Here is a 13,238-nt window from a genome sequence, read left to right as displayed (position 1 = left end):
TAAATACCAACAGATAAAAAATTCAAACCTGACTGTCCCAGCTAGAAATCATTTAATGGGCCATGGTTGGGACTTCCAACAGGACAGTGATCCAAAGAAAACATCAAAATCATAACAAAAATGAGTCACGGCGTACAAAACCAAGCTTCTGCCATGGCCATCCCAGTTCCCTGCCTGAACACTATATAAAATGAGTAGGGTGAACTGAAGAGGAGAAGCACCAACATGGAGCTGGGAATCTGAAGGATCTGGAGAGATTCTGTATCAAGGAATGGTCTCTGATCTCGTCAGGTGTTCTCCAACTCATCAGGCATTATAAAAACCTCCTCAGAGCTGTTATCTTGGCAAAATGAGGTTGCAAAAAGTATTGAGTATTAATTGTGAGCAATGTGTATTAGAGAAAAATCTTTATTTCATAATGAGACCCCCCCCCCCATTTAAAATTATTATTCTCCAATGAAAGACTAGATTTTTATACATTTTTAAAACAAAAGATCAAAAGGATTAACAATGCAGATTTATTTTCACAGCCTTCTTTGTTCATATTTATCCAAGGGTATGGATTTTGAGCGCAACTGTATATGAGCTTTAATTATTTACATGCGTGTAGGTTACATGCGTCTCAGAGCAGCTCCGTTCACAGTACATGCTGCTCCACATGAACTGTTAACATTTATGATTTACACGCAAGGTCCCCAATTTCATCAGATTTGTAAGGTAAATCGCTTATAAACCTACGCCATCAAAGGATAATAAATCACTAGGTTTCTAAATATGCAAACTGTTCATCGCAATTTCAAAATAAAAGTTTAAACCCTGATATTTGATAACTCTGGTGACCCACCATATTTTTGCATCAAACAAATTATTTAAAAAATGTACACCCAGAAAGGAAAAAAACGGCGCACACCACAGCTCCATATATAGAAAAAAATATTTAAATGCATGCTTATTTCGAGCCATATGGCAATGAAATCATTGACACGTAGGCCCTTATATACACGAGTATTAGGAGTGTAACGGTACACATATTCGTACCGAACCGTTTCGGTACAGGGCTTTCGGTTCAGTGCACGTGCCGAATGCAATCTTTAACATTTAACAGTAGGCTTGTTTTAAGCAAGCATATTAAGTATTCAGTCCATTTTATCGAAATTCAAACGATAAATGCCGTTTTGACGCTATTTAATGTGGCGTGACTGATCACTGTATATAGTGCCGTCAGTTATAGCGGCCGCGCAACGTGTGCATGCGTGAACGCGATCATCTGTGAATGCGATCAATCATCTCTTCCTAAAGAATAAACATGAATTAACATCTGAAGGTATGTTGAGGATACATTACAACTTACTGTCACGTATCATGTGGTGTAATCGCTCAATCAGTTTCAACGGCGGAAAGACCTAAATATAACTGCTTGTAAACAATGTCATGTAGCATCACATTTACCTCAGGCAGTCATTCAGTGTCCACAGAATTGTATTCACTAGAGAAATCAACTCTTTCACTAAATATATGCACTATATTAGCCTATATATTCATTATATTAATTCTACTTAACCTGTTAGTGATGTCTTGATTATTTCATGTATAAAAAAAACCTGACATGACAACAACAGACACTGTGTATAAATTATTATATTTCAACAACGAATCGGAGAAAAAACTATTTTATAATTAGATTTAGAAGTTATTGCAAAAACTGCCTTATGTGAAGTTTACATGTTTGCGTACTGTTATTTGAGTGTTGATTATTATACCTAAAAATAAATAGCAACTGAATATAGGCTAATAGTTTGGGCTCTGTTGTTAACCTTAAATATTAATGTGCAAGTAAGGGCTCCCTATATAGTTTACAGCAATATCTTCAATAAACTTTTAGTTATAATTTAAATCATTTAAGGACAGGCAATTTTTCATTTTTTCAGTAAACCACTGTTTAATAAAAATCAATAAAAATAAATTTTGTAAAACTGCTGTACCGAACCGTGACTTCAAAACCGAGGTACGTACCGAACAGTCTGTTTTGTTTACCGTTACACCCCTAACGAGTATAAATCACATGATAGACCACGACTACATCACATGAAGAAAAAAAGGAGATGAAATACTCTGATGTATATAAGGGCCTTGTTGTAAATGGTTTAATTGTCTGATCAAGAGCCATATGGCTGGAAACATCTCTTTTGGTGAGAACATGAAATAAATAATTTTTCTATTTATGGAGCTGTGGTCTGCCAACTTTTTCCTTTTTGTGACTGGTGTGAGCAGCCCTTAAACATGCAAATTCATCTGTCACTTCACAAGCCAATTCCATTCAAGTTTAATTTACATGAAAAATCAAATAAATCCCCATTTGTTCATGACTTCTTGGAAAACTGTCACAGTGAAAATGGAAGGTGCAGCCACTGGCAAAGCAACTGTAGCTCTTTTATTAATGTAATAAATGACTTGTGGTTTAGAGCGCGCAAACAAAATGCTCTGATGAACTTAATTTTTGCAAGCGATCGGTGGCAGATGCCTTCTGTCTAGAAGCAACAACATCTGAGAGTTCTAAAAGGTAATAACAGCCAATCATCTGAGCTAATTATGCAGTCACATCATCTAATTTATGTGATTCATAGGTTATGCATACGAAATATACTATTTTTTTGTATCCGGCGTGAAGACCTCTACTGTAAAAATATACTATGGAAGACACTGGGGATATTTGGTTACCCACATTCTTCAAAATAACTTTTATTTTCAACAGAATGTTAAATCTGATTCCTGAAGCAAAACTGGTTTCATAGTTGCTACTAAAAACCTCCAATTGTCCAATATTACCAGTGTGTATTCTACACTTGCTCTCCTCCAACAAAATTACTGTGATCATTGGAGCGTGTGTGAGGCTGCAGACGTGAGAGGCCGTCTGGAGTGGAGGCTGGGGTGATGTGTGGGTAGTGATGGAGAAGTGAATGTTTGCAAGAACATACTCACACATTAGAAAAGCCTATGGCGTGGGGCTCTAGGACGGCTGAGAGAGATGAGAATGGAAACGAATGATCTCAGACGAGTGCTATTCTTAGGTCAGCACTGGTGCTATTAATATTCTGCTATTCTCATTTAGCGATATTAAGGATAATTAATTTCAGCCCTGAAAGACTCAGCAGTCAGAATTTCCTTATGGGAGCAACTGATAAGAGGACTGCAGCTGTGAAAAGGTTTTAAAGACTGTATTAATGAAATTGTGTGCAGGGGAAAAACATACGCCATGCAAGAATATGAAAATCTTTAGGTTGCAGGTGAAATCCCTTGTGTTGTGGAGCAGTGGTCTGGTGAGCTATGATTCAACATCCAGGCAGGCTGGATCATTTGTCACTTGATTAATCTAAAAGCAAGAATTCGAGGGAAAGATTAATAGAGAAACACAGGGAGAGGGACAATTAAATACAGGCTGGCAAAGGCACAAAGGGAGTGAATACTTTCAGTCCAACTCATTAGGAAAACAATACTTTCAGGCAATGTTTTGTATTTGTATTCATTTTTTTTTTTCATACATTTATCATTTTAGGCCCTATTTTGTATATCCATTCAACCACTTATTCTCTATAGGGCATTAATGTGTTCTATTAAAGTTCTATTAAAAAGGGGGTACCTAATATATAAGCACCCCATCAAAAGTAATGTCAGTACTCTTAGTTGCACAGGGATAGTATATGACATGCCAATACTAATATTACCGTGATATTAAACAATTATTCACTTTCACATTTTTGAAAATATTTTTATTGGTTCAAATATAAAAATTTTAGAAAACTGGCAAAAACGATACACATTCAAAAAAGAAAAAAAAAGTGGTAAATTACAATGGACCAGACAAGTTTTTCCTGAGAGCTGCTTTCTTTGTGATAAGGCTAAGGGGAAGTCTCTGTAGAACAATAGACTAGAGTGCACAGTAAAATGAGAGGCAGCTGTCAATCATTCCCTTTTTCCCTCACTAGCCTCAGTAAACACAGCTTTGCCAAGGAGACCCGCATGTTGAGCAGGGAATCCACTACAGAACAAGAGGCATTCCAATTTTCGGATAAAGGGGAGGAGCACGGATGGAAGCGAGTTGGAAAATCTATTCAGCTGTTCCCACACTGGGCTCTATGGGTTGTCTGCTTTCAGATTTGGTCTCCAAGTGGCTACAACCCACTTCTTTCAAAAGGGATTTCTATTCAAAAAAGGGAGGGAGGGAGGGAGGGGTGGTTAGGTTCAGCCACATCTTGGGAGACAGCAAAATACGCAAATTAGAAAAGTGACCTTTTATTCCACAAGTTCCACCCATGTCAAAATGTATATTCATTCTATATGCGATCTTACTCTTAAAAGGCCTCAAAAGACACTAAAGACTTTTTATTAATAGCCTGCGACCACTGTTTTACAAACGGAGGACACTTAAAGGGTCACAGATATGTACCAGTTGCACATCAATGAAACAACAATAGCAAAAAATGATGTATATGCATTAATCCGGCTAGCGATTATTTAGGTAATCAAGTAATCAGTTGATTATTTTTAAGATTAATTGGATTTATTTGGGTGTGGTAATAAAAATAAACCAAACAATAGCCTTTAAAATGACTTAAAATGCATCGTATAATAATATTTTGTTCAAATAAAGTATCAAAATCAAGTAGCTAATCATATGGTTTTATAGAACAACACTGTTAAAATACAAACGATCAATTTATGTACATTATATTACAACTAGACATGTGCCGGTAAACAGTAATACAATAAACCGCAATAATGAACATGCACAATATTGTTACCGTGGGCACTTCAAAATACCATTAATAATTATTTATTACAAATTATTCCGATTTTTTTAATTAATTTTAAAGAATACTTTACCCATCAACCGTTTAAAATGAACAACACCTCAAAGAGGAACGTGCACTGATGTAAATAGACCGTGCATGAGCCGAGCACATGGCAGAACAAGTGAAGGAGACACGCTGAAGTGCACATTCACTCTTTTACAGCAGAGGGCGCTGACGGAACAGCAGAAATGCAGCCGTTTCCCCGCTCATCACAGAACCTAATACTTAATACTTAAAGACTTAAGGCTATTCATTTTCAACCTTGAACATTTTAAATGTATATATATTAAACCCGCAGAGTATATAAATGTATTTATTTAATTCACAATGGCACTATGCTATAGTGTATGTATGTATGTATGTATGTATGTATGTATGTATGTATGTATGTGTATATATATATATATTTATTATAGATATATTATAATATATACATATATATATATACATACATACATACACACACAAAATAAATCAATGAACAGCTGGATTTGTTAACTAACATTAACAAAGATGCATGCGGCCTTAGAAAACAGTGTAATTAATGCTGGGCGGTATGACCAAAAATGTATAAATAACAATTTTTTTTTATTATAATACCGGTTTCGCGGTATATGACAGTATTTTTTTCACCCCATGCATGACAGGCCAGGGTGTTGACCACATTTTCTACTGATTGAGAGAGGAAATGCGGCAGTAGATTGAATGCCCTATTTTACTGTCATGATGATTTAATATTGTAGAAAAATTGCACACTAGAATTAATACAGGTTTGAAAAGCCCCACAAAATGATGCTGTGGGGAGAAAACAACCAATAAAACAGAGACCTGCAACACACAATACAGACACATGAATATTAACAAAAACGAGGGAGAAACCCAGAAGAACATTTAAAAGGTCTAAGGATATTTTCATGTCCATAAAAAGACTTAAACGCACTCGCTCCGGTCTGTATCTGATCTATATGATCCATGTGGTGAGCGTTGTTAATCTCATCGTGACACTCTGCGCAGAAACCGCTCTCTTGAGCGCGCCGCATAGTTTTTTTAATTCTCGGCTGTAATACGATCTCAGCTGTGCCCTCACTACAGTGCAACAGTGAAAAGGAACCCCTCTCAAACAGTGTCATGCTGCGCCACGTTCCGAACATTGTTTAAGCGACATATACCGGTATTGCAGTATAATCAAAATCATCATAACAAATGAACACCGGATATTCGCTATGAACCGGTATACTGCCCAGCACTAAGTGTAATAATTCTAGATTTTTGTCTGTGGAATATGGCGTCAGAAAGGTTATACACTACCGGTATTTTGCCGGTTACTCAACATGGGTAAATTGCAATCAAGGATTTTTTAAAACCCGGGTACTGTAATTTAATCGAAGAATCGTGACAGTACTAATGGACATATTTCCCATACTCTCCTGGTCCAAACATTAACCAGCACTGTGTATTCCACATATTTCGTCATGTCTTCTTCAATTAAATATTTATGTGCAAATAAGGACACTGATACAGCAGTGATGTAGACAATGATGTAGAGCAACGACGCTAAAAGATATTTTCTTCTAAAGAAATTGCTTTTTAAGGACTACAACAAAAGGCCGGTAGGGACTACAACGAGCGTAGGTTAGTGACATCACTAACCCTAAAGGAACACACAACAAAGCCATGTTGAGAATGTAGTAGTGTTGTAGCCATGCCGCCGAAACGCTGTCATTTTCACCCCTATGGACGCTGAACAAAGGGAACAATGGTTCCAATTTATTTTTAACTCAGTTCCTGAATCCAAATATAGCTCTCTGTGCTGTACATTTTACGTAGGACAGCTTCCTCAATCATAAATATATCAAAAATGTATTATTAGTAGTAATATCAGGGTTTTTCCTACATTGAAAATGTTTTGGCGGCCGGCAAAACAAATTTTTGTCCCGCCAAAGCTTTATTTGATCAGTTATTGTGATTTATGAGTGATGTAGAATAGATGCTGCGCTTGCGTTAACTGAGTGACAGAGAGAACGATCAGAGCTCCTCCCCCGCTCGCACGCTCTCTGTCTTCATAATAATAAGCATTCTTAGCTTTCTAATATTTCACATATTACGTTAATCAAAATCAAAAGGTCGGAAGACCAAATCCATGTTGCACGTGGCGCTATCAGACAATGTTTTCCTTTAATTACCGCTGGGTGTGAAATGCGCTCAAAAAACATTGACTGATTCTCTGACCAGCTGACATAAACCATACTTTCAAAAAATGGGAAACAAATCCTATCCGGTTATGAAGTGTTTTCTGTGTGTTGACAAATCTTTTGCGATGTTCTAACAGACGGGATTCCCACACAACGCGTCTCCTAATGTCCGATTCGCCACCTACTGACTCCTTTGAACCAAATCATTTTAACGACTGGTTAGAACAACTGATCTGTCCAACACTGAACTCACAAATCAGTTTAATCATTTACTCAGAACACCTGAAATGAGAACACAAGTGTGCTCACCCACTTTAGCAAGAGTGGGTGTAAGAGTTAGTTTGAATTATCCCCAGTCTTTCAGCTTATTTATGTGGACAATGTGTAGTAAAATAAATAGCCTAAAATCATTTAGTTTAGTCTGGAGTGAGGTAAACCCAGAACAAAGTTGTTGTTAGTTAGCTAATCATTTTATGCAATTGTATATGGCAGACAATTAGGCTATTTGTTAATTTTTTAATACTACTTTTTAATATTGATATGATAATATACCAAAACAATTATCAGTAAATAGTGTAAAAATGAGGAACAAAAACAAACAATCCCACATGAAAAAAATACTATAGTATATTATAGTAGAATTAATTAGTAAATACTATAGTGTTTTTGAACCATACTATAAGTAAGTACTACAGTATATTGTAGTATTTACTACACTTTGTTAATTTACTGTAGTATATTTACTATAGTACGGTTCAAAACACTATAGTATTTACTAGAGTAATTTTACTATACTATAATATACTATAGTACTTTTTCATGTGGGATCAAAATAAGATAAGCAAAAGTTACAAACTTTCTTTGAATTTATTTAAAATGTATTTTCAGTATTGCGCTTGCAGATCACGTGGGTAGGGGACTTTTTTACTGTGCGTGCGTGGGCGTGCGTGTGTGTGTATGGATGACCATGTCTGTCAGCCACCACCGAAGACCATTTTTGACCCAGGAAAAACCCTGAATATGCATTGCTAAGAACTTCATTTGGACAACTTTAAAGGCAATTTTGTCAATATTCATATTTTTTTGCACCCTCAGATTCCAGATTTTCAAATAGTTGCATGTTGGCCAAATATTATCCTAACAAACCATACATCAATGGAAAGCTTATTTATTCAGCTTTCAGATGATGTATAAATCTCAATTAAAAACATTTAAAAAAACCCTGACTGCATTGGTCTGACTGTGGTCCAGGGTCACATATGCTTGGCATATTCTGCTAGTTGAGACCTTTTCAACAATTTCTATCCATCTGTTAATGTATGATGACTTTACAGATAACATTTTCATGTAAAGCAGTTATTTTTTTCCATGCTATGAAAATTGAGCACTTCTAATGTCAGCCAAATTAAAAGCACTTGTTAACCATCTGGTGCTCTTCGTTTAGGGGTTGCATTGGTTGTCTTCCCAGTCATAAGTGACCGGACACCTAAAAATTAAACTTCCTCGACCCCAGTAAAACCAATGCAATTTATTTTTCTTCAATAATACTTTTTCTTTTTAATTTTGTATTTTGAGATTTCACAATTTTTTTTTTGTAATTTTTTTAATTATTGCAGTATTTCAGGTTAAAATAGAGACAAGGTCTTCTAAATAATTTTTTTTGGAGACAGATTAGCGCCCTCTGTTGGAATTATTTAAGAAATCATGCAACCATGGGTGTAACCACTAGAGGTCTCTATGGAGACGCTTGAGAATTCACTAGTTCTCTTTTGAACACATTTAAAGCTACACTGTGTAACTTTTTTTGTTTATTCTTAGCTAAAAACACTTGGTTCTTTCAAAAATATATGTGCTCATTAATGTATATTTACTTCTTTCAAGTAATAAAGTATTCTCGAAAGTTTATAATATGCCATTGAAAATACATACGGGTGAGGGGTTCAAATGCGGGTCGCCATGTTGCCCCTCCATCTTGAAAGTACATTAGCCAAAGAGGGACATACCCGTAAATTCAAGCTTCGCCTTTTGCGTTTTAACACTCGATGGCACCGTGTCGAATGTGGACGAGGTCGAACTGGAAGCCATGTTAATCTTGGACTAAATCGGCCTTGGACTAAAAGTGGGAGTATTTTTTTTACAACCACTTAGCATGCTCGAATCATGACCCCAATTTTTTTGTGAGTTTACATACCTAATGCTAGAAAAGTCACCAAGTTTCATATCATTCCGATGAAGCTGTGATTTTTAACATTTCAAAACAGAAAATTTTCAGGTCAGAAATGACCGAAGAGCAGAGGGTTAAGTGATGGTCATATTCCCTTTATTCACTGTAAGCCAAGCTTTTAAGCTTTAAAACGACACCTATGTTATGTTGGTTAAGCAAGTGGTTATCAAGTAACATGATAATTTAACGGCCTCCTCTTTGGATTAAAGAGGTTAAGGTTAACGATTAATAGATTTCACGAGTTCGCACTTACATATAATTTATAGAGAGTAATTCAATGCGTATTTGGCGTGCTGTCCGGGGGGAGGCCTTCGAGCTCGGAATTAGGCCCGAACCCAGAATACCCCCGTATATGTAAGTGGTTTTAGAGTTAAAAGGGGTGGTGGAAGGGTTGCTGATAACTCAACAAACGGAGGTAGGACTGCAGCGTGTATATATACCTCTATTGTTGATTAGCTGAGTGCTCTCCACCTGTGTCAATTATCTGAACATGCTTCTCCCAAACCTTGTTTATAAAACATCATTAATTGATCCTTAATTTAAACAACGATCGATTATGGGAAGTAAATTCAATTGATATCCCTAGTTCCTCCTACCTTACACAATACATGTTAACATACATTGTTCATGTAACATTTTGATGCCTAATTTTACTTAGCATGTAGCATGTAAAATATTAGATGGGATAGTGTGAATCAAATTTGTCATATCAGAACATTTCCATAGCTTGGCTTATATTATTTGCATCTAAAGCCCAAAAATAAGCCCATTTTATGAAGACTTTAACTCAGCACAGCTTGTTCAACAAAGAAATGTTCAGAGGGAACAGAAAGTAGGTCATAACAGATGGCAGAATCAATAAACTAAAATTTGTTCAGTTCATGTCTCTAAAAACACAAAACTGTTGTTCAACCACAAACACATTTTTCCGTTTCAAGTTTTAGGGCCAGAGGAACATTAATAAAATAAAGTTTACAAACTTGCAACTTTGCCACTATCATAGTCACATTAGCACACATACTGTCCAGTTTCTACATAATAACCTCTGAGAATGACAACACCGGACTGTAAGACAGGACAAATAAGCTTTTCAATGCTGGTTCACACCAAGAACTATATCTATAATAAAGATAACTAAAATGATAACTTTGAATATTGGCTTCCACATAAATGGACGATAACATTCCATGTATTATAGCTGCATGCTGCAGTGTTCTGTTGCTTTAAATGCTCAAGCTCTTCAGAATTGGGGAGATTCTGATTGGCTGTCAACTTTATCAGTTATCAGTTGTAGTTATGGTGTGGACTGACATTATTTTAGAATTCAGAATAGGTTAATACTTTATACTGTGTAATTGCAAAGTAAATGGCAACATTAGTATTGAGATGATAAACAATTCTAATAGGGTTTAATTGCAAAAATATATTTCCATTTTGGCCAAGTCAAATACACTATGCTTTTTTGTTTGTGTGGGTCGTTTACAATTACAGACAAACTGTATCCTTACTGGGGAATAAATTGAGAAACTAATGTGACAAACAGATTATCACTGACTATCACTGCCGGTATCTCAATTTCATTATAAGTGATATCAAGTTCAGGTAGGCATTTACAGAAATGCAATTGCTTGTGAGAAGGTGAACAAAGTGCAGGTATCTTCTCAACCAATTTAACAGTTCCCATGCCAATGGAGTGCCAGGGGGTTGCAGGATAATCTCTAGGAAATGGAGTTGACCCCTGTATGTATTATATTTCCTGGGAGATGCCTGTGAGCAATATGTGAAATAAAAGCTGCATTTCCTGTGCTTTAGAGCACACACAAACCTTACATCAAGATTGTTGTAGAGATCCTGCCATTGTGGGTAATTGGAAATCATGAAAGGAGAAAGGGAACTTTCAAGTATACCTAAAGGCCCTTTCACACAAAACACGTGTGGAGCCAGGGGAAAAAAGCCAACAAGTTGTCTACCCACAGCAAGAGCAAAATGAACATGCAACAGACTATGGGAAAAGCAAATAAAAGCCCATACAATAGAGGGCGCAACATGCAATGCACCTTTTATTTGCTCTGCCATTATGGATAGCAGTAAAAAACAGAATGCAGGAGAATTGCAGCAATTATTATTATTTATTTTTTTTATTTTTTTATTGCAACAATAAATGAAAAAAAAACAACAACTCTTAATTACTGTTGCAACATAGTAACATAAAGATAGAGATTAAATCCATAAAGTGTATTTGTATTAAAGGGGTGGTTGATAATGATTTCACTTTTTAAACTTTAGTCAGTGTGTATGTTGCTGTTTGAGCATAAGTTATGACACTCAAAGTTCAAAGAAAATGGAGATATTTTCTTTTAAAAGGTAACTAAACCCTAAACCAACTTTTTTTAGTTAATGATCTGTAATACTGGGGCTTTATTAATGCTGTTCATTGATTCAAGTAAATGTTTTGACATTTGAGTATAAAGTGTTTTAATTCTATAAAATATGGTGTAAAACCGCCAAAGTGCTGCCCTCTTAAAGTTGAACGGTGGCTACTGCAGTGGAATTTTCCTATTGGACGTTGTGGTTCATCGTGACGTAGGATGGTACTTCCAACGGCTCACTATCCGCGCCCCTGGCACGAGCTCACCACGCCCTCAGAAATGTTTCCCCCAATCACACGATGAGAATGGCTTCACTCCAGAATTAACTGTCATGTTACACGAAGTAGAAACATTATGAATGAAACTCACTTGACACTTGCTTTAACATTGTAATGAAGAAAATACGGTTAAATAATGCAGTTGTCAGTACACGTCAGGCTTTTCTTGCGATATTATTGCCGCCCGTCATGTGTACAGATCATTTTCATACATGAGACGCGCCCTCGGTTGACCGATTTCAAAACAATGCATCATGAAGCTTCGAAGCGTTATGAATCAGCGAGTCGAATCATGATTCGGATCGCGTGTCAAACTGCTGAAATACGTGACTTTGGCGATCCAAACCGCTGAATCGACTCACTGATTCATAACGCTTCGAAGCTTCATGATGCATTGTTTGATCACTATATAAGTCGTTATTTAGGTTTTTTTTGCGCACAAAAACTATTCTCGCCGCTTTATAAAGTTATTGTAGAACCTGCACTGTAGTGAGATGGATTGTAATGACGTCTTTAGTACCTTTTATAGGTCTTGAGAGTGTAAAGTGCATTGTGCCAATGGAGGCCTTTCCGAGCCATCGGATTTCAGCTAAAATATCTTCATTTGTGTTCCGGAGATGTGTCTTACGGGTGTCGAACGACATGAGGGTAAGAAATTAATTTTTGGGTGAACTAACCCTTTAATGTTTCATAAAGACATTAGTATCAGTGATACTGGCCTTCATTCATAAAAACATGACAATACAACACATATTTAAAATATGCTGTCAATAAATTGTTTCTACATTAATTTGGAGAGTAACTGAAATTATTACAATATCAAAACATTAAAAACGTATTAATCGTGATTTATTACAGAAAAAAAAAAAGTGATTAATTAGTTAATTTTTTTTAATCTATTTTTTTTTTGTCTGATCCATGGAGGCACCACCTCACAACTTACAGGACTTGAAGCATCTGCTGCTAACATCTTGGTGCCAGATACCACAGCACACCTTCAGGGGTCTAGTGGAGCGGCAGTGGCTCAGTGGTTCATGTAGGTTGTCTACAAACCGGAAGGTTGGTGGTTCAATCCCCGGTTCCACCTGACCAAGTGTCGAGGTGTCCATGAGAAAGACACCGAACTCCAGCTGCTCCAGACGAGCTGGATGGCGCCTTGCATGGCTGACACCGCCATCGGTGTATGAATGGGTGAATGTGAGGCAAGATGTAAAGCGCTTTGGATGGCCATGGGTCTGTTAAAAGCGCTATATAAATGCAGTCCATTTACCATTAGTGGAGTCCATGCCTTGAGGGGTCAGGGCTGTTTTGATTTATTGCTGTTT

General features: G+C 36.5%; 1 protein-coding gene across 1 annotated transcript in view; it reads right to left on the bottom strand.

The window, feature by feature from the left end:
- hs2st1b (heparan sulfate 2-O-sulfotransferase 1b) overlaps positions 1-13,238 on the bottom strand; it is a 102,613-nt gene that overhangs the window by 75,797 nt on the left and 13,578 nt on the right. The window lies entirely within an intron of this gene.

This window comes from Gobio gobio, assembly GCF_949357685.1.
Source record: "Gobio gobio genome assembly, chromosome: 17".
In the NCBI taxonomy this organism is placed as follows: Eukaryota; Metazoa; Chordata; class Actinopteri; order Cypriniformes; family Gobionidae; genus Gobio; species Gobio gobio.
This window is presented reverse-complemented; position numbering and strand designations above follow the sequence as displayed.